We start from the raw sequence: 25708 nt of genomic DNA, 5'->3' as shown, positions 1-25708 counted from the left end.
TTTTCTTCGTAAGTTACAGCAAATTAGTGCTAGCTAGAACTAAAATCTATAATATTATTTTAAACTTTGCCTAGGAGTAATTACTTGATATTAATGATATTGATATCAATGCTTGTTATTTCAGTAATGAGGTCATTTACTATAAACAATCATTGAATCTTAGCCATGCCTATTAAAAATCTAATTGCTTGGACAATACAGCATAACCCCATCGCCATCATTTCTGTGGTGACTTTTACTACAAGATGTAGGAGAAAATAAACATCACCTGGGGACTTACTCTCACAAGCTCAAACCTATACAATCACAACAAGATATAAAAATTCCAACGATATGGTTAATGGCATGGCTGCACCAGTTCGTTTTGTTACTGCTGTTCCTTAAATACTGATGCACTATTTTTCAAGGATAATAAACCTGTCACAGTACCTGGAATATTCATTCAGGAAGCTGACCCCAGTGCTGTGAATGTTGACTGAGGGACCCACTTAGAAGTGCTATAATAAGGGATAGTTGAGACCCTGCTTCTTATTCTGGGAGCAGGTATCAAGCTCCCCTCCCCATTCCCAAATAGGTGTGGCTGGATGGGGTTGCAAAATGAAGGACTAGAGAAAGAAAAGTCCCACGTACTGCTTTAAACAGTTAATGAGCCATCAGGGCAGAGATGCTCACCTTGGGACATCAGCAGCACCTCGCAAGAATATGCCTTGTATTCTAAAAAAGACAACCTTGGAAAACTCTTCATTATTAACAGAAGAACTAGCAAAGGATTGACAAAGTCTTAAAATTATCTTGTCCCCTATAAATTGTAAGCTCTTCATTAAACACATCAGAATAAGTTCTAAGGAGGATTTTTCAGCTGAGAGTAGGCTATTCTGCCACTCTCCATGTTGAGACTGTTCCAGGGAGAGTAGATTCTATGATGAAGGTGATTAAGGTAATCAGCCAGGCTGAGTCAGACACTGAATCCAGTTGCTGCCAGTGGACCTGCTGGCAATCACCAGAAGAGTGCACTTTGGAGGAGAATTTCTCTCCACAAGTACTCTTATGTTTGTTCAAGTTGAAAGTAAGTTGGAGGAAGAACTATGCTTGAAAGTTTTCTAGTGCACAAACTACAACTTGGGTTACAGTGTGTCTCTGTCTGACCAGTAGGCACTGACCATATACCAAAGGGTATTCTTTTGCCATCTGCGTCCATTTCCAATAAACTACTTTGCACACAATGAGTCCTGGATAAACTGATGTGATAAATCAACTAAGAAAGCTCCAACTTTAATTAATCAAGGTCATTTAAATCTGTATCATTAAGGCCAACATCTTGACGATGTGCTTTGAAGACTGATGACAGCTACCACCCTTGAGAAGTTTTTTTGGTACCAAGTACTATGCTATTTGCTAGCCATATTAACAAAGTCCCTCCTGCCAAAAAGTTTTAGTCCCAATACCTGTCTCTTCTTCTATCTATGCTATCTAGATATTCCTACTTGTGGAGGCCTATTAGCTTTCATTTTTTAATTTTAGAGCTGGGAAAAACTTGAAGGATAATTTAGTCCAACCACCTCACAAAAATTTGACTTTTTCCAGTATGGTAGCCACTAGCCACATGTGGCTATAGAAATTTAAATTGATTAAATTTAAAATTCAGTTCTTTAGTTGCACACATTTCAAGTGTTCAATACCCACAGGCAGCTAATGGCTACCATATTGAACAGTGCAGATATGGAATATTTCCATCATCACAAAATTCCATTGGATGGCACTGACATAGGCAAATGAGGGTACTACTGGTATGATATAAGATGATTACAGGTGGTATACAAAGGATCCCTTTTTAATAGCTATTTATTATTTTAATGTGTATTAGAAATTATATATTTACAGCTCAAAGTCATTGTTCCACAGGTACTATTGCTGAGGATAAAAGCTAAAATATGCGTTTAGGTTTAAAGAGAGAACTGGTTCAAGAACATACACTTCAAGGGTTACTGCGATATGACAAAATTGTGAAGGTGGCAGGTGAATGTGCGAGGCTTGGGAAACTGGGGGTTAGATTTTAAAAATAAAATTTAAAAGAATAGGTAAAGTTTCCAGAAGGCCACAAGTATTATTCTGGAGCATCTTATCTCCTCCTAAACAAAGATTATCAGATCAAATGACTAACAGGTAGAACAAGGAAGGAAGTGGGAGAGGAAGGAAGGGAGGGACGATGGGAGGGAGGGAGTTGCAAAGCATGGAATTCTCAGCAGGGCAGAGGAATGGACACAGGGAGAGTAACCTCAATAAGCTGAGAGGCCATGTGAGGGGAAGGAAAGGCCATGTCGGGGCACCACAGGCGCTTGCTGGGGAAAGCACAGACAAGAAGAGAGCACAACTTTCCAATGTGGGGAAAATCAGTGGCTTCAGGAAATCACCCCTCACCTTTATCTACAAGTTTTGGAGTTTTGATGTGTATAGTACATTTCTGATAGGAACAAACTTCCCAGAGTTTCAAAACTATAATCTTCCTCGCTACTTTCACTGACTACAGTAGAAATTTCATTAGAGAAGACTGGAGTGAAAAGGTAAGAGCAGTCACAATAAAAGATTATTTAATCTCCTAAGTAAATTTTCTAATTTACTGATCCTTGAGCTAATCCGATAATACCTTCCAATCTTGCCAAGTCACATTTTAGGGAGCTACAGGTGCTGATGGCGCTACTCCAGTAACCTATCAAGCAGCCCCAAGTGTTCATTACATGGTCAACAAGGCGATAGGAGAGGCTGTAACTCACACATTTGATTTCACTACCCAAATCTAATGCCCCCTGAGGAGTATTTAATACTTTGAGCCAAACTTAAGAAGTCCAAAACCCTAGGGGCCAGACTGACATTTTATACAAAGAGGGTACAAGCAGCGTCTTCACAGCAAGCATGAGCAAAAGCAGAAGGGAGGTGTCTTCCCTGAGCAGCTGACGGACAAATGCCATTAACAGGACATCACAGAAGAAGCTGGCACAGCTGTTATGAGCATTTGAGAGGTTGCCCTGGGAATTCTAGAAATACCTGGATGGACTTCTGCAGGGCAGAAAGCAAGGTGTGAAGTACAATGGTTTTGAAGACGAAAGTAACTGGCCAGCAAAATCTGGTTATAAACTCTAATGCGACCTGACTTGTCACCACAGAAGTGCACGTTCTCGAGTCGCTTGAATTGCACTTGGCAAACACATCCCACATTAATCTCACACAAACCCTGTATTAGGCTCATCAGCTATCGTTGCCACCTCACACTGGAGGGTCCTGAGGTTCAGAGGAAGTGTGTTTCTCAACTTAGTTCAGCAACCATTTCTCCTCTCTAACATTCCCAGATCTCAGATTTCTTTTGAGGAATCACATTCACCCCTTCTTTGTGGGCAGACTTTGCAGAACAGTAAATCTAAGTGCCTGCCCTCCCAATATGGAAACCAGAGACTCCTCCTGCCAAAATCTCTCATTGCCACACCACCATCCTATGCAGCCAAGGAAGGCGCATGAGGCCCACTCTTGGCCAATGCAATTTTCTCTCCTAAGGTTTTGAATCTTGAATTGAATTGCTCAAGGATGGAAGAAACAGAGTCATCTTCCAGCTGCAGGGCCTGGGATAAACTCTTGAGTAGCACCCCATCACTGAGACCTTTCAAAACTGCCTTACACCTTAGCAATCAATTTTACTTTCCACGTACGTAAAAGTTTCTGCTACTCATAACTGTTATGGGTTGAATTATGTCCCTCCAAAATTCATATGCTGAAATCCTAACCTAACCCCCAAGACCTCAGCATGTGCCCTTATTTGGACATAAGGTCATTGTAGATGTTGTTAGATAAGATGAGGTCAGACTCGGATAGAGTCAGCCTTTAACCCAGTATGACTAAAGGTAACTTTATAAACAGGGAAATTGGGACACAGACATACACAGAGAAAACACCATGTGAAGATGAAGGCAGAGATCCAGCCAAAGAATATCAAAGACTGCCAGCAAAGCACCGGAAGTTAGGCAAGAGGCACGGAACAGAGTCTTCCTCACAGCCCCAGGAGGAACCAAATCTGCTGACACCTTGATCTCAGACTTCAGGCTTCCAGAACTAAGAGATGGTAAATTTCTGTGGCTTAAGCCATTTGGTTTGTGTTACTGTTACAGTAGCTTTGGCAAACTAATGCAGTAGCCAAAACACCCAGCCTGGCTTAAAAAAAAAAAAAAAAAAAAAAAAAGATGAATACTCCTAGGGAGTTTAAGCCATTGGTTAGGAAAGACTTGAGCAGCCTGAGGAGAGGAGTTGCTAACCTGGGAAATCTACATAGAAAGTTAACAGACTAGCCCCTAAACAGAGATATAAATACTTTATAAAATGCCTTAGTTTTCCCTGACTTCACAGGAAAAAAAATTGATGAGACCAAGCAGATTTTTGCAGTTAGGAGATAAAGAAAAGGCTGAGGATGAAAAGTAACACAATTTGAGCAGTTTGAGTCTGAGAAAAGGTGTATGATGCACATTTGTCAGGATAAGTTTCTCTGCTATAAGCATGAAGTTTTTGCTTCTGCTTGGTGTCTAAAAATAATGGATTATATTCACTATTCTCAAGTTGATTCCTTGATATAATGTTAGCAGCTGCTCTGAGTCAGAAGTTAATATGGCGTGGGCAGAAGGCCCAGTTTTGATGTGATTAAGGTAACTAACTTTATCTTTTTAGTGCCCAAGGATTAAATGGTCCCTAATTGGCCCTCATTCTTTAATCAAATAGCTATTGAATATATACTCAGGGACAGGATAGGGTGGGGAATAAGACAGGCAGGTATTCACCCCCAAACTGGAGGGAGCAGCAAATGATACAGGAACTCATGGTTACGTGTATTGTGGGGAAGTCACATTTCACCTGCTAAGTGAAGGTCAAGTGAGAATTAGCAGGTCCAAAGCAAGGTACAACATCTGAGGGAAGATGTTCTTGTCAGAGAAGGTACTATGAAAGCGCAGAAATGAAACAAAGTATTTGGCAAGGCAGAAACCCTGAGAAAAGTTCACCACGGCCCAGAGATGAGGCTGGAGAGACCAGAAAAGCTAAATTAAAGACTGAATTCTCCTAACATCATTCTAGTAACTATCTGGAGTCTAGATACACAGAAAACAATTAGAAATCTGTTGGCATGATGAGATAGATACTGATTGACTGGATATGATAAGGGCCAAGGAAAAGGAGAGAGTACGATGTCTGGGAGAGGAACAATGCCATGTCACCTCATTGGGGAGATCAAATTTCATACCAGTCTGGCTAACACTACCATTTTGGCTTGTTGCCTTGGGTTCCATGAGGACATGACCATTTCCCATGAGATTTAAATCCGAGACTTCTGGCAAATGCTCAACAGATTGTCTATGACTGGTGCCTCTCATCCCTCATGGCACAGCAAGTCTGGCAAGCCTATAGCCCCCATCTCATTAACTTTTTCCACACAACTCTTGGAACCAGGAAATGTTGATTGTGGACAATTAGGATGAGTGTCTAAGCCACAGCCCTCCCTTCACCTGGAAGTTCTGTTACCTCTCTAATGAATTGCTTTCTCCTTCTTTCCAACAGTACAGAGGGTAGTCAGTAAGCTTGCTGGCTAAGCAAATATTCAACTGGGAAACAAAATGTAAGTGGGGTGCAGCCTTCTTCAGGAACGCTGAATTTCCCAAAAGGGAACTCCTTCTCTCTCCCCAGAAGTCCTCTTCTATTGATCGGGGGTAGGGAAATTGTATTTGCAAGACTTATTTTCTGCAGAAAGTTGTTTGATCCCAGAAACTGTTGGTTCCCTGCATTCAGAATTCTAGGTACCCAGTACCTTCTCTACACAGATTGGGGACTTGCTAAAACTTGGAGCACAAGTCAAAATCCTCTTCAACCTCTTGTTATAGTAACTCAAACATTTTATTCTAAAACTCTTTAGGGCACCTGAATATGGGAATATAAAATTTTAGTAGGACATTTTAAAAATAGCACAATGGGTTAGCTGTCTATGTTCTTAAAGCATCTGATTGAACCATGCAGTCTTAAGTATTGAAATGCCTATACTTTCAAGTATACAACCTACTCACTTGGTAGGGAGTGACTATTGTAAGTACTTGATAGCTTGCTAGCTTCCTTGGTGGGACTGACAAAGAAGCAGCATAACTAATTGAAAGCATGGCATGTAGGGTACGATCAGGTAGAAAAAATCGACATGTGGCTTTCTCAGCTCCATATTACCAATCTCAATTTTTTTTTTATTAAGAGTTGATTAATAGACCAGGTCAGCCTGTCAGAAAATAAATTTTAAAATGATTTTTGAATTCACTGAGTTTTAAGTTCCAAAACTTTCCACCAGTCAAAGGTGATACTGCACTCAAGTGGACACTGAGTTCCCAACACAATTAAGGCTGATGCTTCTGGTTGTCTTTCTGAGGCCACCACCCACCCTTACGTGGCTGATTAGATTCCACTCCTGAGAACAGATACTAAACACGTTTCCAGTGACAGCAATTGCTTTAAATTCCTTAAAGCCTTCAAAATAGAGAATGTTTAATTTAGAGCTCTTAGTTAAAATAATTAGCAATTAAGACTCCAGGAAATTACATTTAAATCACTCCTGTAGAAACCTTGAAAAGTTCCCAACCAATTGAAAAGTTCCTATATGATAAAAGACTAGATTGCTCGTTGTTAAAGTTTTTGAACCACCCTTTCCTCTACCTTTTTAATTTAAATCTAATGTAGCCTTAGCCTAATCCTAACAGAGCACTAGGCTCAGTTTCACGGTCGCGGAACTGCTGTAGGGGCACCCTTGCTGGGGTATTTCCTATGGCAGTTTAACCAATGGCTCCTCTTCATCTTCACCCTAAGATAGGAATACCACCCCACCACAGATCCAAAGATTTCAAAACATCCTTCCTGATTTAAAAAAAAAAAGTCTAAACATCTTCTGCCTCCAAGAAGTAGTTCCTTACTAACTGGAATTTAAGTCATGATTCTGGGAGCTGCCCTCATGAACTGTAGCAATGCCTGTCTTCAGTTCTGCCCCATCCTCCCCTTTCTCCCCTCCCCTCGCATTCAGGATCCATTGTGTCCAAGCACACAGTGCCCTCTGCATCCTTCATAACAGCAGCAAGGATCTCCTTTACGGCAGCGCTTACGAGCCCTTTTCTAGCTCACCTTTGATCAAAACTTCTTGCCCTATGTCCCAGAATCTATCAGGGAGCAGGCAATTTGACATGCTTTTCTTAAAAGTCAGTTCTATGAACGCATTAATAAACAACAATGGCATAACTTCCTCAGAAAACATTTGTTTTCAAATTGCAGCCTTCAATACCTTAATCCAAAACAGTGGCACTCTGGCAAAGACAGAGGAAGAGGTACTGCGAGACAAGGGAGCCTTTGGCTTCTCAGTTCACATATTCCAGTCACTACTTAGTTTTATGACTGACTTCACTCACATATTTAATTAAATTACAAAACCAAGAGCTGGAAAGGATTTAGAGATAAGTCCACATTTCCACTTTAAAGATAAAAAAACAAAACAAAAAGCACTGCAGCACAAAAAAGTTAAGAAAACTGTCCTACAGTTACTAAACAGAAAGAGAAGCCAGGACTCCTGGCTCTGGTTCTGACACTTGTTCCCTTATCTCACAGACTTTCTGTTAATGAGCTTTCCAGAAAAATATACGTGCACCACTAATTCTTTTTATCTGTCGTTCACAACTGGGCAAGGTGAGATGGGGCTGGAGAGAGCATATCCACAAGGCATGTTCAGATTAAAAAGTCGTAATTAATATTAGAATATACTTCCAAATTGGGAAAATGAAAATGCTATTGCTTTGATAACAAAAACTATAAGTAGTAAATTGTAACAAAATACTGGCAGGGAACAATTTCATCCCATGTGTATCAATGATTCTCAAAGACTGGTGATGGAACTGGAGGCATATCAAAACCTCCACAGGAAGAGGGAGGGTCTTAGCTTTGTCTGAAACATATAAAGTATTTTGACTATCTTTTTAAACTTTTGGTTCCACTCATAACATATTGCAAGAAATAGAAAAATACAGAAAAAGTAAAACCATCACATATTCAGTCACCGTATTCAAAACATTATTTTACCATATTTGCTTAACATGCCTCTTTGTTATTTAAATTTTTTAAGACATAAAACATACAGGCCCAAAGATCCATCGGGAACATGCCCTCCTGCCTCTCTTCCAGTGACAAGCACCCTAATCAAGTATGTATGTATCTTTGCCTTTTAATTTGTTCTATTTTATCACATATACATATATGCATAGATAATGCATGTTATTGTTTGATTTTTTTAAGTTTACATAAAGGATACTACTATTGCATATATCTTTTTACAGCTTGTTTTTCATTAAACATGCTACTCATGAGAGTTTTTTCATATTTATATATGTGAATAAATGCTGTATAACATTCATTGCATAAATAAGCTCAGCTTCTCTCTCTAGTCTCCTACTGAGGGACAGTTATACTGTTTTCATTTTTTTCACTTTGTAAACAGTGCTGCAATGAAATCTTAGTGGATGACACCTTGTGCGCCTGTATGAAAGTTTTTGTAAGCTGAATACCTAGAATCAGAATTTTAGAATTCTAGAATTTCCATGCATATTAATAATGAAATACTGTTTTCCAAAGTAGTTGTGCCAATTTATCCTCCTGCTAGCATTACCTGAGTCCTGTTTCCCCACATCCACACCAACATGTGGTGATATCAGAAGTCTCTTTCTTACCTCTTGGGGAGGAAAAGATATCTTATATTATTTTAATTTGTATTCCTTATGTATCAATGAGGTTGAGTATATTTTCATTTGGTATGAAATACTCCATTTCCCCATCTGTGAACTGCTTTTTCATACCCTTTCCCCATTTTCTAATGGGTCATTTTTCTTTTTCTTACTGATCTGTGGAAGACTTTACATATTCTGAATACTATTCCTTCGTCACTTACATAGATGGAAAATGTCTTTTTCTCAGTGTGGGTTGCTTTTAGCTCTGTTTATGGTATATTTTATCATGCACAGGTTTTTAATTTAGTTAAGTCAAGTTTGTCACTATTTTATTTTGCTATGTTTATTTGTTGCTTAAGAAATTTCTCTTACCTGACATTGTAAAATATTACTCTATATTATTTTTTGAAAATTTTAAAGGTGTGTATTTCACATTTAGTGTTTAATCAGTCTTGCTGTTTATTTTCATTTATGGCATTAAGTAGGAGTCTAACATCCTTTTCTCCAAGGATAGCCCATTGTCACAGCACTATATCTGACCAGCCCAACTTTCCCCTGTGGGTTTTTAAAGGCCACTCTACTCTGTGCATCTACATAGAGATAGGTCTGTTCCTAGGACTCTGTTCTCTTCCATTGGTCTGTTTGTCTGTCCCCAGTACATAACTGTTTCATTGAATATAATTATATAGTAAATTTTACTCCTGGTAGTGTCTCTTCTTTTTATTCTCCTTCTCTTTCTCATCCTATTCTCCATCTCCTTCTATAAAATTATTTTGGGCCATTCTTGGTTCTTTTTGCATTTATATGATATTTAGGGCCATCTTATAAAGTTCTGTGAAACTAATTTGACAAATCAATTAGAGACCTTTATCATTATTTAGAGAACTACTATCTTTCTAATAGTAAGCCTCCCAGTCCTTTCATAGTCTCTTCTCCATGTATTTAACTCTTTTAGGATTTTCAGTAGAATTTTGTAATTGTCTTCATAAAATCATTGCACTTCTTTTGTTACATTTACCTTCAGGTACATTTACTACATTTTATGGAGGGTATGAAGGGACACTACTGATTTTTTACATTGATCTTGCATCCATGAACCTAGCTGAACTATTACTGGTACCAACAGTTTATAGATTTCCTTATATTTTTCTGTGTAGAAAATCATATCATCAGCAATAATGACTATTTTTATTTTTATTTCTGATTTTTTCACATTAAAATTTTTTAAATTAATTAAATCGTTTTACTACACTAGCTAAAATCTACCGTACAATAATAAAATGAAGTGGTGATAGTAAGCACCATTTACAAGCAGTTTACATGGCATTTTAATGTTTCCCGATTAAGTATGATATTTACTGTAAGTTTTTGGTTGATACTTTATATCAGATTAAGTAAGTTTCCTCCTATTCCAGTTTTAGTATGAATGTATGGATTGCTTTGATTTTTACCCTGAATAGGTACTGAATCTTATCAAATAATTCTTTTGAATCTGTTAGGATAATTGTTTTTCATCTTCAATTTGTTTATACGGTGAATAACGTTACTAGATTTGTTTTGGTATTTTTCACATGAACCCTCCTTGGTCATGCTATATATTTTAGTACATTTTTGGATTTTTAAATTAATATTTATGATTTTGCATAATTTTCATAAATTCAACTAGCCAGTAGTTTTCTTTTGTGCTACTATGGTTCTGACAAGTTTGGGATTCAGATGTTTACTGTCCTTATGGAACAAATGATAAGAGTATTTCCTCTTTTCTACTCTCTGAAAGATTTTGTGTAAAAAGTAATTATATCTTTCTTAAACATGTAGAACTTGTCTGTAAAACCCTCTGGGTCTGATTAACTTTATCTGGATTTTTTTTTTAAAGTGCTGATCCCATTTATTTAACAGTAATAAAAACGTTCATCTTTTGTGTAGTCATTTTGGTAAATTTGGATTTTTTTTTAGAATTTTATTCTTTTGACAAAAGCTTTCAAATTTATGATCATACAGTTTCCAAATACACACACACACACACACACACACACACACACACACACACTCAATCTGTAATTGTCTTTTTTATTCTTGATATAGTTTATCTATGCCTACCCTCTGTTTCTTTATAAGTCTTGCTCAAAATCTTCCCATTTTGTCTTTTCAAAGAACCAATGTTTGGTTTTGTTGACATTCATTATTGTTTCTTCTCTTTTCTGTTTCATTTATTTTATTATTTCACTCATTTTCTTTGGACAGATTACATACAAATGTCTAGGTTTGTGGTTTCCCAAACAAAGTAAGAATTGTTAAATCAAACCCAAACTCCAGTGAGGCAAAGGCAAGGGCTTGTGATTTCCAGGAGAGACATCTTTACTTTTGCTCAGCTTCTAGATTTACACGTTATGTCCCCATGCTGCCTGGGTGGGTTTTTTTAAGGCCACCTTTTCACCTAGACAGAAAACACTCCCAGGGGCTTGACTCTAGGCAGCAGTCCGGTTTTACCTTCCTTTCCTTGCCTGGACCCAAGGGAAGGACCCTCCCCTGACTCCATCCAAGGGTAAACCCCAAGCATCTGGATTCCCAGGGACCCACTGCTCCGCCCCAAGGCAGAGTTAGCCTCCCTCAATCGCCATTCAGGTTTCCAGTCTTTCTTCAGTTATTACACATGGGGAGAGTTCCATTTCTTCCTTGGGGGCTCAGACAGCTAATTATACTTCGTTGTTGTTGTTATTGTTACATAGTTTCCTGTTTTCTAGGTGTTTGTAGCTAGAGGATGTCTGTTATCTTAGTTGACCATCTTGCCAGAATGACAAGTTTTCAATTTAGAGTGTAACACCCATCGATTCAGTATTTTGATACTCATGCTTCTGTTCTCCTATTAATTATATTAATAAATTGCTACCATTTATACAGCATGGAACATAGGTACAAGGTGCCTCATATATAATGTCATATTTAGTTTTTACAACTATTTTACAGATGAAGAAGCTGAGTATTGGGGTTGTTAAATAATTTTGCCCAAGGTGACACAGTTATTCAGCAGCAGAGCCAGGATGCAACTCACATCTATCTGACTCTAAAACAGCTGTGGCTGATTCCCAAGCCCCTGGTCTTTGTTTTTGTTTTGGTGTTTGTGTTTTTTTTTTTTTTGTTTGGTTGGTTGGTTGGTTGGTTGGGGGTTTGGGGGCTCTTCTGTTCAACATCATCCTTTCCTTATACAAACCTACTAGTTCTAGAGATTTCAGTAAAAACCTGAAAGGTAAGAAAACTGTGGACTTTCACCTTAAAGTGCCTCTAGGTGCTCTATTTACTCACTAAAAATTAATAACTATGTTTTGAATAAAGTTTTATAATTATAAATATTATAAGTTAAGGAGAGAATTAAGAAAGGAGAAACATGGATTTCTGCAACACCAGTTGGATCCTTTTTGAAAGTGAATTCCAAGCATGCAAATGTATTGCAAACCTTCCCCGAGGACCAAGTGCAAAGCAGCTGGCTGGTACTTCTAAGCCTCTCACGGTTCGGCACCTAATACTGGCAGAGCCCCTGTGTCACCAGGATCTGCAGAGCGTGGCAAGCCAAATGAAAGAGGAAGTTTGCAATTAATTAAAAATAAATGAAAACAAAAATCTTCCCCCAGTGGCTTGCTTCTCATCTTGGTTGTAATCCACAGTCAACATGTGGAGGCCACGTGGGGCATTTACCAAATGGAAAAGGTATAGGACTGTGTCGAAGAGACCGCAGACTGGGGCTCTGGACCACACTAATAATTCTTTTAAATCCTCTCATTCCACCTCGTCAGGAGACACAGCAGCATTTTAAATCTGACCGACCCATATAAATTACCTTTCTACTCATCCGGCTGTGAAATTAACAGTCGAGGAAGACAGGTCCTGTCAAGCTTGCTGTGCCGGGCTGCTGAAGGGTTCAGAATAGGTGGGGGTGGGGACAGGGGACGCGGCACTGTGAGGAAACAAGGAGCCTGAGCTGTGATGGGCACAGCAGCCTCAGACACAGGCGCCGCTGTTCTGGAGCCCGCCACCAGCACGGGAAGAGGCATCACCAAGAAGGCACAAGTGGCCTGGCATCCCCGGTTGCACTGAAGCCCTCAGGGCAGTGAGACTAGGGGCCCACAGCAAAGGCGGCTGGGACAGACATCACGCCCTCCAACAGGGTAAACCATTGGAATTTGAAAAATGAACTCAGAGGAACTTTCCATTGTTAATGTTACCTAAACTCATCAGTGTTCTGGAATAGGACATGGAAACTTTCTTGATCTTGGTTTCTTAAATTTTTAAGTAATACTTTCACTAGATGTTACTACGAAAAGAAAAAAAAGCTCATTCACAATGAAGTTACGTCAATAAATCACTAAATCATGATATAATGTTGTGTTGTTTGAAGATGTGGTTTAGAGGCAGAACCAGCCTTTTACTCCTAAGCTCCAAGATTTATTCCACAGCCTCACCAGTCTCCATGAGTGTCAATGAGGCAGTGTCTTTCCTCCATCCTCATATTCTATCTGGATACCCAGCCAGACTTTAAGAAGAATTTGGGTTTCTCTTTTGTTCTACAGCAGAAAAAGACTAGTCTTATCACCAAATTCTTACATACTAGGAGATGAAATACAAGAGAGTGGAATCCCCTTACTAGCTCTCCACCACGGGCACCTGCCTGTGCCCACATGTGCACAGGGGAAAACAGAAGTCTAGACTAATTAAATGTAGCAGCACCTATGAGGCTTGGACTGCACTCTGTGATTTGGCCAGATGCCAGCATGGAAGCCAGTGGGCAAGAATGGCTACGGCTGCGTTGCGTGCCAGTAGACCAGAGAAACACAAGCAGGACTATTAGTTAGCAATTGTGATCAACCATTTTATTAATATTATGGGTATCAAGGATTATGCTGATGCCTTACCTTTATTTATTATCCTGTGTTTTCCTCAAAAGATTTGGGACAGGTTTTATTATCCCTCTTTTATAGTCACAACTTATTAGACATAAATTGGAATCTGAACCAAAGTCTGATGCTGAAATGTCACAGAGACTTTCAACTCCATAGTCCACTGAAATTCAGAAAGTGGGGGGAAGACTAACACTGAAATCACAATGATTGAACCTTACATTTCCTCCTCTCTTCTCTTTCTCAAATCCCTTACTTCGAAAAGAGAAAACAAAAGGAAGAGCATTCTAGAACGTCTTGTTCTGCTCAGATTATTAAAACTGAAAAACCTTAGACATCACTGCCCATATTCCTGTCTCACATAGGGGAAACCTGAGGCTCAAAGAGCTATTTGCAAATAGTCTCAGTCTTTAAAGGCAGAGTTAGGACTAGAAATAGGTAATGAAAATTCCCAAACTGGTGCTCTTAATTTTATAGCAAGAAAAAAAGAAAAGCATTTTCAAGATCAGGAAATTGCCTTCCTCATCTTTCACTGGTCTCAACAGTCCTCAATAGGAAAGCCTAGAAAAAGTTGGAGAATGGCAAAGTTCTCTTTCTTTGCATTCCCAAAGCATGAATTTACAGCCTCCCACACGAAGGAGAAAATCAAGGCTGTCACACGGAAAAATGTTCTGTCACTTTGCTTCAAAGAGAGAAGGTTGTATTTCAATACCAATATATGTTTTTTTTTTTCATCCTTAGCACTCAGACAAGAGAGGTTTTGAATGAGGTCAGTGGTGCTAATTTTACTCCAATTTTAACTCCCCAAGCCAGTTAAGTCTATAGTGTTTCTATTTTGGTAATTTGAGTTTTAGTAGTTAAGTTGTACTCTGATAGTCTATATTCCATGAAATTAGACACTGGAGGGAAAACATCTGAGATGTGAAGAAGTCTCCAAAGAAGAAATTCATAATCTTCAAGCTAGAGGAAATTTGATTTACAGGAAAGTTAAACAACAACAAAAAAAACCCCAAGCAAAATAAACAGGATTGACAGGAGCAACGCTTCCTGTGTGGCTGCATATGAATAAATAGGCAAACATTCACATTAGGAATTTAATCCTTCTTTGAAAATATAATTGAAATTGATCCACCTTTATTTGAGTTTCTAACTAAAGTTAAGAAAAATGAGTTTTTAAAAGGAATTTTCTGATCATTTTATCTCAGTTCTAAATCCATCCTTTACTCTGGGGAAACTGGGGCTAGAAGTTTGCAAAATATATTTCTCTTTTGCCAGTTGGCTTCCTGTTAGGTGCTGTAGATAGGAGGTGCTGGAGGAAGGTTGAAACACCAGAAATGGTCCTGTTGGGGCCAGCCTGTGACTTCTCAGAGCCAGGGTCACCATCCTCTCCCCATGGATAAGACCACTTGGCAGGTAGCTCCCCTAATTCAAGCACTGAGACTCCTCCAAGCTGCCAAGGTGCCAGGACCCACGGGCACCATCCTCTTCCCAGCTGTCTGACTGCCACCATCACAGGCTCCCTCCTGAGCTACTAAGGTAGCAGCAGCCTTCAGAACCCTGAAGCTCCTCTTGAGGCTCCCGAGCAACCAGAAGCAGCCCAGACGGCACCCCCTCCTCAATCTCAGTTCTGTAAGACCCCTCCAGTAAACTCTAGGCCTTCACATGCCCCCAGCCCCAGAGGGACAACTGCATCCTGCAGTCGTTACAGCTGGGTATTTGCGTTTTGCTTTTTTCAATCTTCCTGTTTAACCAATCCTCTCTATTCAATTATCTTGTGAAATACCCTAGTGAGTTTTCGGTTTTCTTGACTATACCCTGACATAGAAGTAGCAATGAGAGAATGCATGAAAAAATAGGTGAAATTGGTGGCCCAAAGGAGTTGGAATGAGGAACACTAACACTGAAAGCTCAAGACTATTATTCTGGATCTGATAAGAAAATGAGGAAAGGAATCTATCATTTACTTTAAATGCAACTATCTTTGGTTTTCAAAGGGCTGCCTTGTGGTAGAAAACTTATAATACTACAAGGTACCAAGAGGGTAGAATTAAGCAGCTTCGAACATGGCAGCATGACAAAATAGAACTTCATTCTCCATGAGAAAGAACTTCCTAACAGTCAGCCAAATTCTTGGCTGGGATGGTCAGTGGATAGAGATATTGTAGAGAAGATTCAGTTTAAGATTCTCAAAACCCTAAGATTCAATGCTACTAGCAATGATTGGAAATAAATAGAAATGTAAAGGAGGGCTGTGTATTGCAACATCCTGTAAGCTAGATTTAATCTTACAGTCCAGAAGCAACCAGAGACCAAACTGATTGCCTGTAGGATCATATTGATTACCCAGAAATTGATCTCTAAAGTGCCTGGAAAAAAGATGCAAGGGATAATTGACTAATGTAGTGGCCTCCTGTCAGTTATACCAAAGGCGATGTGAAAAGTGAGGTATTATTTTTAAGAATTAAATAATGCAGGGCAGAGGCATCCATTGTTTTCCTCTCAGTCACTCCATCATAGATGAGTTCCATCGTGGGGTGGTGGGGGATGGGGGGTGGGATGGAGCGGTGAACTACCTAATGTGCAATATAAAAAACTCTGGAAACTGGAAGCACAACTCTTTTTTAAAAAATTCTTCTGATATTCTCATCTAATGCTGCCCTGAGGTCTCCTTGCTCAATATGGCATTTAGGTAAACCTGCAGTTAAAATGTCCAAAGACGGCCAAAGGGGACCTAATCTCCAATCCAAGTTATAATAGAACAGAGAAATGAAAATGAAAACACGGAGCTCTTAGAATCAGCAGGGGTTTCTGTATGCTGCCCCTTTCTTTCTTCTCACTCCACTGTAAGTTTTCCCCCCAAATACATGCATTTATACTCTATTCCAGTGTTCTGAATCTGAATTTTCAAGTGCTATGGTACACGTTTGGCTGGCCTTTTCCTCTTACAAGATTCTCAAGAGTATTCAAGGCATAAGAAATTCCCAAGAAACAATAACCCTCTGCAGCAAAAGTTATTAGTTATAAAAGCCCCATAACATATATGTTTAGTGTTTTGAAGGCTATCTGAATTTCAAATAATTGTCTCTCAGTAAGCTTTCTGAATGTCCATAATCAACATGGATATAAGGGAAAGGAAGAGAATACATCTCACCTTTCCGTTCTGTCTTTCTCTCATCCCCTTAAAGCAATTCCCTAAAAGCAATTCAGAATACATGCCCACGATGGGACTTTTATTTGATTTCAAGAAACGTTTCTGCTTCCTAAAAAAACTCTTGGGAAGTTTCAGTTTCCACATAGTCAGAAACCAATGGAAGAAAAGAAAACCAAATGCCATGCAAAAGAGCTAAAATTTAACTCAAACCCCAGAGCCTAAGGAAAAAGCTCTGTGGTATTTTATCCATATTCTCCATCCAATAAATATTTACAAATGTAAATGTAATAAGACCCATCCCAAGAACCAGCATTATAATGGCATTTCTGAACAGCTGTTTCTTAACATATTATGTGTTACAAAGAGGTCTCACAGCTTGTTTGCATCCTTTAGGAAACAGATTCGTCTACATCTTTGTAATTACAATTACATGTGACAGGCTCTTCACAGTTTAGTTTTGTTTTGTTTTAACATGTATAAACACAATGGGCTTCGGGTTTGGCTTTCTCTTAAGTTTGCTCCGAGAGCACCAAATTCTGCTATTGGAAACCTGCAGTCAAGAAGTCAGGTCTGCACACCTAAACAGGAGCATAACTAAATGCAAAATGAGGGAATTTAATCACCACCTTCACATATTTGTTAAGAAAATTTAAGCCGCTGTTTCTTCACTCTACATCTCTTCATTTAAGCAAAAATGGAATCCTGCGTGATTACCCTGTGAATTCAAAGACAACCTAAAACTGACCATCTGGAAGGCAAGTACTGCTTTCCCTAAAAGTTCTTGCTAACACCTTAGGGCAACGTGGCCACTCCAGAGACACATATGTCCATGCATCTAGAGCTGATAACAGACAGGGATGCAAAAACAATCACTAGGGTTCTTAATTTCACAGAGATGTGGCAAAAAATAATTATGTAGATAAGCTTATTACCACTAATAAGTTGCAAACAACAATACTATTCTATTCTCATAATAATGCTGAATTAAGGTTCAGAAAGATTAAGTGATCTTCCAAACATTACACAACTTGCAAGTGGCAAGGCTGAGATGTGGACTCGAATCTGATTCCCAATGTTAGGTTCTTTCTATGATTCCACTACATATGAAGACAATCCTTGGCTCTGATTCTGCAGAATGGAATTAACTTTATCTTCACCTTTCTCATTCTTTAAGACTCAGTTCAAGTCCTACCTCCCACAATAAATCTTAATTATACTCAATCAGTATTCTTTCCATCCTCTGAAATCTATAACATATATTACTTACCTGAGGATAGTTATCTTGTCAGAGGCATATTGTCACCTCCCCAACCAGGTATTACATTACTTTATAGCTTCTAAAATGCCTAGCTCAGTGATAAAGACAGTAAAAACTCCAAAATGCTTGCTGATTGGATAATTAATTAGTTGAAGGTTTTATCCAAAACCATTTTAAATACTCCCTCTAATCTTCAGTCTTTTTTTTTTTTTTAAGACAGAGGATCTGGACTTTTTTATTTTACCACTTTGGTATTCCAATTTACCAGTCCCTTGCCCAAGATTCTACCTTGGTTTGCACATGTAGACTTAGCCCAGGGATGATATTCAAAATCTTTAAAATCATTATGTTGGGGTATTGACCAACCAGAATGGAGCAGGGTACCAGAGGCTACTTAGTGTGTCAGGCATTAACCCTTTAGTTGATGAGCTGCAGGCAAAGCTCAGGGATGTAAGTGGCCTTGACGACACATAGGTACTAACAGGGTTAAAGGCTCAGGGCAAGGTCTCTCTACCAACAGGAATGGAAGTACTTCAATAGTTTTCAACAGTTTGACAGGTATGAACAGAATGGCACAAACTAATCATTACCAGCCTTGGCCTGGCCCCAAAATCTTCAAAAGTACTAATTGCCAAAAGAGGAAATAAGCAGCAATCAGGCAAGGTCTATAGAGAATTGAGTCCTTGCTCTTCTATGTGGAAGTTTTTTTAAAAAAACAAATAGAAGAATTCACCATCCTTTCTCCAGCCTTTCGTAGCCAGAATTTACATGTACTTCAGAATTAACTGAACAAGAAACTAGCAGGACTTTGTTTCTAAACTGCAGCCTGAAGTAATTTATTTCAGGATTACCCAATGGCACTTAGTTTTTGAATATTAATATTTGTCATCTTGTACGCTTTCACTGACCCTGCTACCGTTATTATGAATAATTATTATTTATACTCCACCTTGTTCCAAGAAAAATACTTAAGAAAATCTTTAAAAAGATACAATGCATCAAGATGAAATATATTTGCTTTAAGTGGGATGAATTGGATAAGTAAAAGTAAAGGAAGAAAATAAAGAATTAGGAGTGCTGTTTATATTCAAACTACTTGCTCTAAAGTCTGATACATTTGCAAAAAGTGAGCTATGAATTTGGGCACTAATCTTTCTGGTATATAAAACGCAGAAGGAAACATCAGTTTTAAAGCACACAGATTCCTTTGAGATAAAAACAAACCAACTGCTCAGAGAAAGGCACTGATTCATTCTCCTGAGACTGCTATCAACAATGAAGGTATCTGCTTAAAATGGAACTCTGTTACACAGCTGTTTTCTTTAATCAAAAACTTCTTGTAAAACTCTAGTAACAAACAAAAAGCTTAACTTTTGCAGGTTTCCTACTAAAACTGAACTTAGTTTCTTCAAGCCTCTCTTTTCCCAATAAAGTTCCAAGAATGATCCAAATTCTTATTGGTAAATAGGCAGTCTGACAATTTTGAGTATCGGGCTAAGTAGTCCTGAGCAAAACAATCATATTAGAAGGGTTTGTTCCCCCTAAGCTGTCAAAACCTGAATGGAGTAGGCATGGATTTATAGAACATGATTTTGGCCCCTGGATCTCCTAAGAGAAAAAAGTAGTCAAAATGTCAAGGACAAGATCAGACTTGGTAAACCTGCCTCAGTATTGCCAACCACAAACCTGGAATCCCATTTTGAGCAATTACTGGTAGTCCTGTTTAATTTGAAATTCAATTTATGTAGCTCTTAATTTCAAGCAACTCCAGTATGAAAGAGAGGCTTTTATAGTATACTTTTGGGATATGTCCCTCTCTGTGTTTCTGGAGAAGAGACATGTTTTAGAACTTTTATGATAGATGGATGTAATTTGCTTTAGTGATTCAGAAGCAGCATTAATTTCTGAGGCATTTAAGGAAAATACATATTAATAAGCAAAGACTCACTCTGTCCCGCTACATCCCAAGGGGCTTCTCAGAGGAAACTGGAAGGTGTGATTTCTTTTCTTGTCCAATATACTGAATCAGGTAACTATAAAGAGCAAGAATGGGGCAGGGTTAGAAAAGACATGGGCTTAGGCATCACCATGATCACAACCTCCCCAAGAACTCAGCGTTCAGGAATCAGAAGTCCAATGACTGGCTTTACAATGCCTGGGAGGCATGCAATTAATATGATGCAATGATGGTCAGAATAACAGTGCAAACACGAGTCATTTTGATGATTCTGCTATTGACCTCTGCGGCTTGGTGGATTTTTACGGTAACTTTCACAACACATGATAAGGCTGAATGAGGTATATTTTCAACTTTTTCTAAAATTCAGAATGCACAATTAGTAATACTTTGCTTATTTTAATTGTTCTGAAACTGTAGAGGACTTGAGGAACTATAAAAAATTATTTGGTTTAATGAACTCAGTTTTCAACTTATCTCAGTCACTGATCTTATTTCCCTTAATAAGGGCATGAACAAAACTCCCCTGGCTCATTAATCCTGAAATCAGAAGTCGACTCCAAAGGGAAAAGTACTTAGCATACTTAAAATGTTGAACACTTTTACAGCTCTTTCTCATACAAAATCTTATTGAAATCTATCTTGTGAAAAAGGTTTTTTTTAGCTTTGAGAGTTTTTTCCCTTAATACAGGTGCCCTCAGTGGGCACATAATAGACTCCTTAATAAATAATGGAAGGAAGGAAGGAAGGAAGGGAGGAAGGAAGGAAGGAAGGAAGGAAGGAAGGAAGGAAGGAAGGAAGGAAGGAAGGAAGAAAAAGGTTCATTTTGTATATGAGAAAATTCAGAGGACTTAGTGATTTGTCCAGATATATTGGGCTGGTGGAATTCAAGCTTTAAACCCCCAATCTTAAAATCCATCATTCTTTATTACTCAATACTGCTTTTGCTCTGCCTAGAAAATCAAATAAGATATTGCAATTTATAGAAAATCACAGTATCATGTTATCTCCAAATAGTTGTTCACTGCTAACATTTGATTTCAAGTCTTCACCAGTCTCTTATTCTGATTATTAATTCTAAATTCAACTCACTGTAATAAAATCTTAACTCTAGCTGCAAACATATTCCCAAATTAGACCTATATAGTCAAATGTCACTAGCAGCTTTAAGGCATGACTTTGGTATTTAACTTTTTATGCTAATTCTTAATTTGGTTCCAAGGCTTTGGGCAGAAGTTTCTCATTTGCAACTCATAGCAGAGGGGCATGCTTCCTTACTTTTTTAGTGTTGCCAATTTCTCCATGTCACTCAATTTAGCTCCTAAACAAATAACTGAATTTTTCATTTAAACCTTTGAGAGACATCACAGTAAAAATAAAAATACATAGAGGTGTAAGACAAACATGGAAGGTAATGTGGTTTCCTCAGGCTTAAACAGAACAATAAATATGTGATCATATTATTTGTTTCATACTGTTGTTGATTGTGCAATTCCACTGCTATGGACTGAATTATATCCCCTCAAAAATTGTATGTTGAAGCCCTAATCCCAAGGTGATGGTATTTGGAGACAGAGCCTCTGGGAGGCAATTAGAGTTAGATGAAGTCATTGGGGTGAGGCCCTCATGGTGGAATTAGTGGCTTTATAAGAAAAAGAAGAGAAAGATTGTTCTCTCTCCATCATATGAGGACATGGCAAGAAGGCTGCCATCAGTAAACCAGGAACAGAGCTTTCACCAGGAACTGAACTGGCCTGGATCTTGATCTTGGACTTTTCAGCGTCCAAAATCATGAGAAAACAGATTTCTCTTGTTTAAGCAACCCCGTCTTTGACATTTTGGTATAGAAGCCCAAGGAGACTAATGCACACAGCAATAATTTTACTTTAAAAAATCTGAGTTATACTCAGTCTATAATTAATGAGATGATTAAGACTGAGTATTAGGGCTTCTAACATTTAGCAAATGTTCCCTGGTCATTTTCATTATTAATCTTTACCAGCATCAAAAGCGACATGTCAATATTCTTACCTCCTTTTTATGAAGAACCTTGATGCAGGCAGGGCTATTAAGTAGCATGACAGTTTGCCAGATCAGCCATTGAACCAACCACAGAGACCAGACTTCAACTTGAGGATCAAAGTTTGTTTCTTTAGGCCTACTCATACTCATCTTTATGAGTCACATGTTTCTGGAAAGGGCATTCAATGCTAAGGAATCAGTGGTATAAATTAAATAGCCCCCCTCTCCCTGACCTTCTTCTATCAAAGTTCTTGTAACAGAGTAATATTTTTACATCTCAAACTCTCTCTCCTGGGCCCAGACCATGTCTTTTTGTCTTTGTTTTTCTTCTTAGCTCCTGGCATGGAGCCTTGCACAAAAGGAACCTTCATAATTGTTTGGTGAATGAAAAAAAAAAAACTTAATAAAAAGGCTGAACTAACATATAAATGTAACAGGATAAAGTGATTAAGAGTGCAGGCTTTGGAGTCAGGCAACATAGATTTAAATCCCAGTTATGTAATGTCCTAGATGGGTGACTGCAACCTGACTAAAATTCAGGTGAGTATTATACAGTATCTCACTCAAGTGAGGATGAAACAAGGTAATGCATATAAAGGACTTATTGTGATATCTGACATAACTTCCATGAGTTCACCCACCTCTGTAACTTTGTAGCCTCACAACATTTTTTTTATCTCTTATCTTTATCTCTCTTAGCCTTAGTTCCCAGTGGGGAAAAAAAGGGAAACATAAGGTATACCTTCGAGAGTTGTTAAGAAAATTCAATCAGAAAATATAGTGAGTTTGAAAGCATAATACAATGATTATTATTATTATTTCACTGTCCAGAAAAGTTATCTCTTTGGAAAGTAGTTATGATAAAGTAGGACCAGCATCAAACTAGGATATGAGAACCAGATTCCAATGTTGGTTCTACCCTCATAAACCTAGGCGAGGCATTAAGTTCCCTGGACCTCGGTTATTCTTTGTATAAAATCAGATGGTAGTCTAGATAATTTCTCAAATCCATTCTACCTCTAAAATTGTATAAACCTAAATCACTGTCACTTATAGGTCTGAGTTTTTATGATTTGCCTCATAATACAGCTATGAAACATCACCATGATGAGTAGTCAACAGATATTCTAGAGATGGACAAGCTGAAATGCTGTGTGACCAGTCCCCAGTCCAGCCAAGGTCAGTGGCAAAGGACACAGATTCAGAAAAAGAGATGCTTATGCCCAGTTCAGGAGAATGATTTTCCCACTGAGTTTCAACTGATTCTATATTTAAAATTCTCTTAGTTAAACAAGTTATGGTACCTGTATAGGAATATATTCATTCAAATGATGTGGTAGAAATTTTAATAAGGTAAAAAGATATTGATGAAAAATTAAGTTACAAAATGAATATATTATATATTCAATATGCACATACATGCGTGCGCGTGCACGCACACACACACACACACACACACACACACAGGAGATTAGGAATACTGACAATCCCTGAGGATGAAAGACATGAAGACTCCTCTGGGTAGGGATATGGTAAGGAGTGGAAAGCACATTAAAAAGCTCTGAGGATCAGGCCAAATGATTAAGTTAAGCATCTCTCTGCTAGTGCACAGTTCCCCAGTACTTCAGCTTTTGTGCCTTGTCTGGAACCTATAAATGTGGATGTTACTGCTTGCTCACCAGTTTTTTTAGAAAATTAAATGAGAAAAAAAAAAAAAGTATATTAAAGCCTCTCGCCTGTCCACACGAGGTGTTGGAGAAGTGTCAGTTCTCTTCCACTCCTGGTGAGAGGCTCTGCTTAGTAAGGGCAAGAAAAATGCAATCCTGTTTTGTTTCTCCATAATTTCATTCCATTTCTCAAAATGGCCTCCTAAAGAAACTTTCCTAAATAAATCCATTCCTTTCTTGATTTTATTGTGAGTGTCCTTCTGCTTTTTTTAAGGTTGAGAAACAACAGTTTATCATTTCATTGCTATATTTCTTCATTTTGGCTTAATTCTTGTCTGGACATACTTGGGTAGAAAGATTGTATGAGGTACAGAAACAAAGCACTATTTTTTTTTTTTTTTTTGCTGTGCCTGCAACAGAGTTACATTATTGATTTTTATAACCTACTCTTTCATCAATATCTCTTTATGTCCTTAAGTATATTTCTGAGTCCACTGATAACCACTCTTTATTGATGAAATTTCTTCATTTCTGACACTTACCCCTGCCCATTCACACACTTATTCCTCAGTCCTTCCATGCTTTTTTTTTTCTTTTTTAACTAATCACTTATTAACAAAAATAAAGGGGATGTTCCAGGAATAGAGTAAATTTTAGAGCTTCACAAATTGAAACTGACTTAATGAGGTACAATAATACTGTTGTACATACAAATATGAGAAGCCTTTTTGTTAATCGCACTGTCTTAATTATTTTACTTAACTAGGGTATTATATTCCTGTTTCATTCCTAGGAAACTACTATTCCTTCTATAAAGGTACAGCCAGTCACTTCTGATGACCTCACTACTACACTCTCCATTTCATTTTCCAACATGAGCTTATGTGGGTATTACAATAATAAAATACCTGAAACAGCTAAATCAGATGCAACTGCAATTTGTGTATTCCCTAAAATATTAAGATTTGGACTTCGCTAACATCTGGCTCTCTTAAATAGTATGTATCAAACCACAGCCAACAAATTAGCTTAAAAGATAATCACTGACACTATCTTAGATGAGGGAAGTACAGAGGAATGTGCAGAGGAGGAGCAAGGATTTGAGAGATCTGTTTACTACTGTAAAATCCTGTCAGTTCCCCACAATACCTACAGGTCTAGCATATTATGCCAAGCCTTATTCTCAGTCAAAGAAATACAAATTAAGATAATTATAAGGAAGTCATTTTGAAGAACTGCCTTCAAAGCTTGTTCAACATGGGGATTTTCAGATCCTGTCTCAAGTGGCACTTTGAGCAGATCTGCAAGAAAGCTAGGTTTCTGAAATTTTTAATAAGCATCCCAAGTGATTCTGATGCAGAAGTTTCAGGCCCCATGTTTTGAGAAAAATTGCTTAGTAGTCCAAAAACATGCCTGACAAGTTAGCAAAATAAGCAAAAATTATAAAATCCAAAGTTGATGGGACTGTGAACAGGGACATTACTAATTGCACTATGGATTTGCTACAGCTCAGAGAATAATGCACAGCAGAAGCTATTAAAGCAACCAGAGCCTCTTTCTTTCCTTTGGGGAAACCATATCCCAAGGAACTATCTTAGAATATTTATTTTAGAGTTAATAGCTAAAGATAGTCAATGAAGTACTATTTATAATAGAAAAATATTAGACAAAAGTTACCAATGATAAAGCAGTTTATCTATTTCATACATGTCTATTCAGCACTTATTATGAAAGATAAAGTACTAAGCCCTCTAGAGATATTAGCATTTATTTAATCCTCTTAAAAACACTTTATGATGGCTAAGCAAATAAGCTTTATTAATTGTTAACATGAACATATATTTTGTGGATTTTTAAATCACACACATGTGGGTCATAATGATTAATGGAGACATGTAAACTAATAGAAGGTGAAAATGGCAGAACACAAAATAGTAACAACCCAATTACAACTTTTTAAAAGAGACATAAAGATTATCAAAGATTATCAAAGGTAAAT

General features: G+C 38.0%; 1 long non-coding RNA gene across 1 annotated transcript in view; it reads right to left on the bottom strand.

The window, feature by feature from the left end:
* Positions 1–25708, bottom strand: part of LOC105088733 (uncharacterized) — a 155807-nt gene that overhangs the window by 110911 nt on the left and 19188 nt on the right. Inside the window, exon 2 of the long non-coding RNA XR_010381694.1 lies at positions 20012–20096. This is a non-coding gene — a long non-coding RNA (uncharacterized LOC105088733). The remainder of the gene's footprint in view (positions 1–20011; positions 20097–25708) is intronic.

The sequence above is a fragment of the Camelus dromedarius genome, chromosome 7, assembly GCF_036321535.1.
Source record: "Camelus dromedarius isolate mCamDro1 chromosome 7, mCamDro1.pat, whole genome shotgun sequence".
Lineage (NCBI taxonomy): Eukaryota > Metazoa > Chordata > Mammalia > Artiodactyla > Camelidae > Camelus > Camelus dromedarius.
Note: the sequence above shows the minus strand (reverse complement) of the source record. Positions and strands in the feature narration are given on the sequence as shown.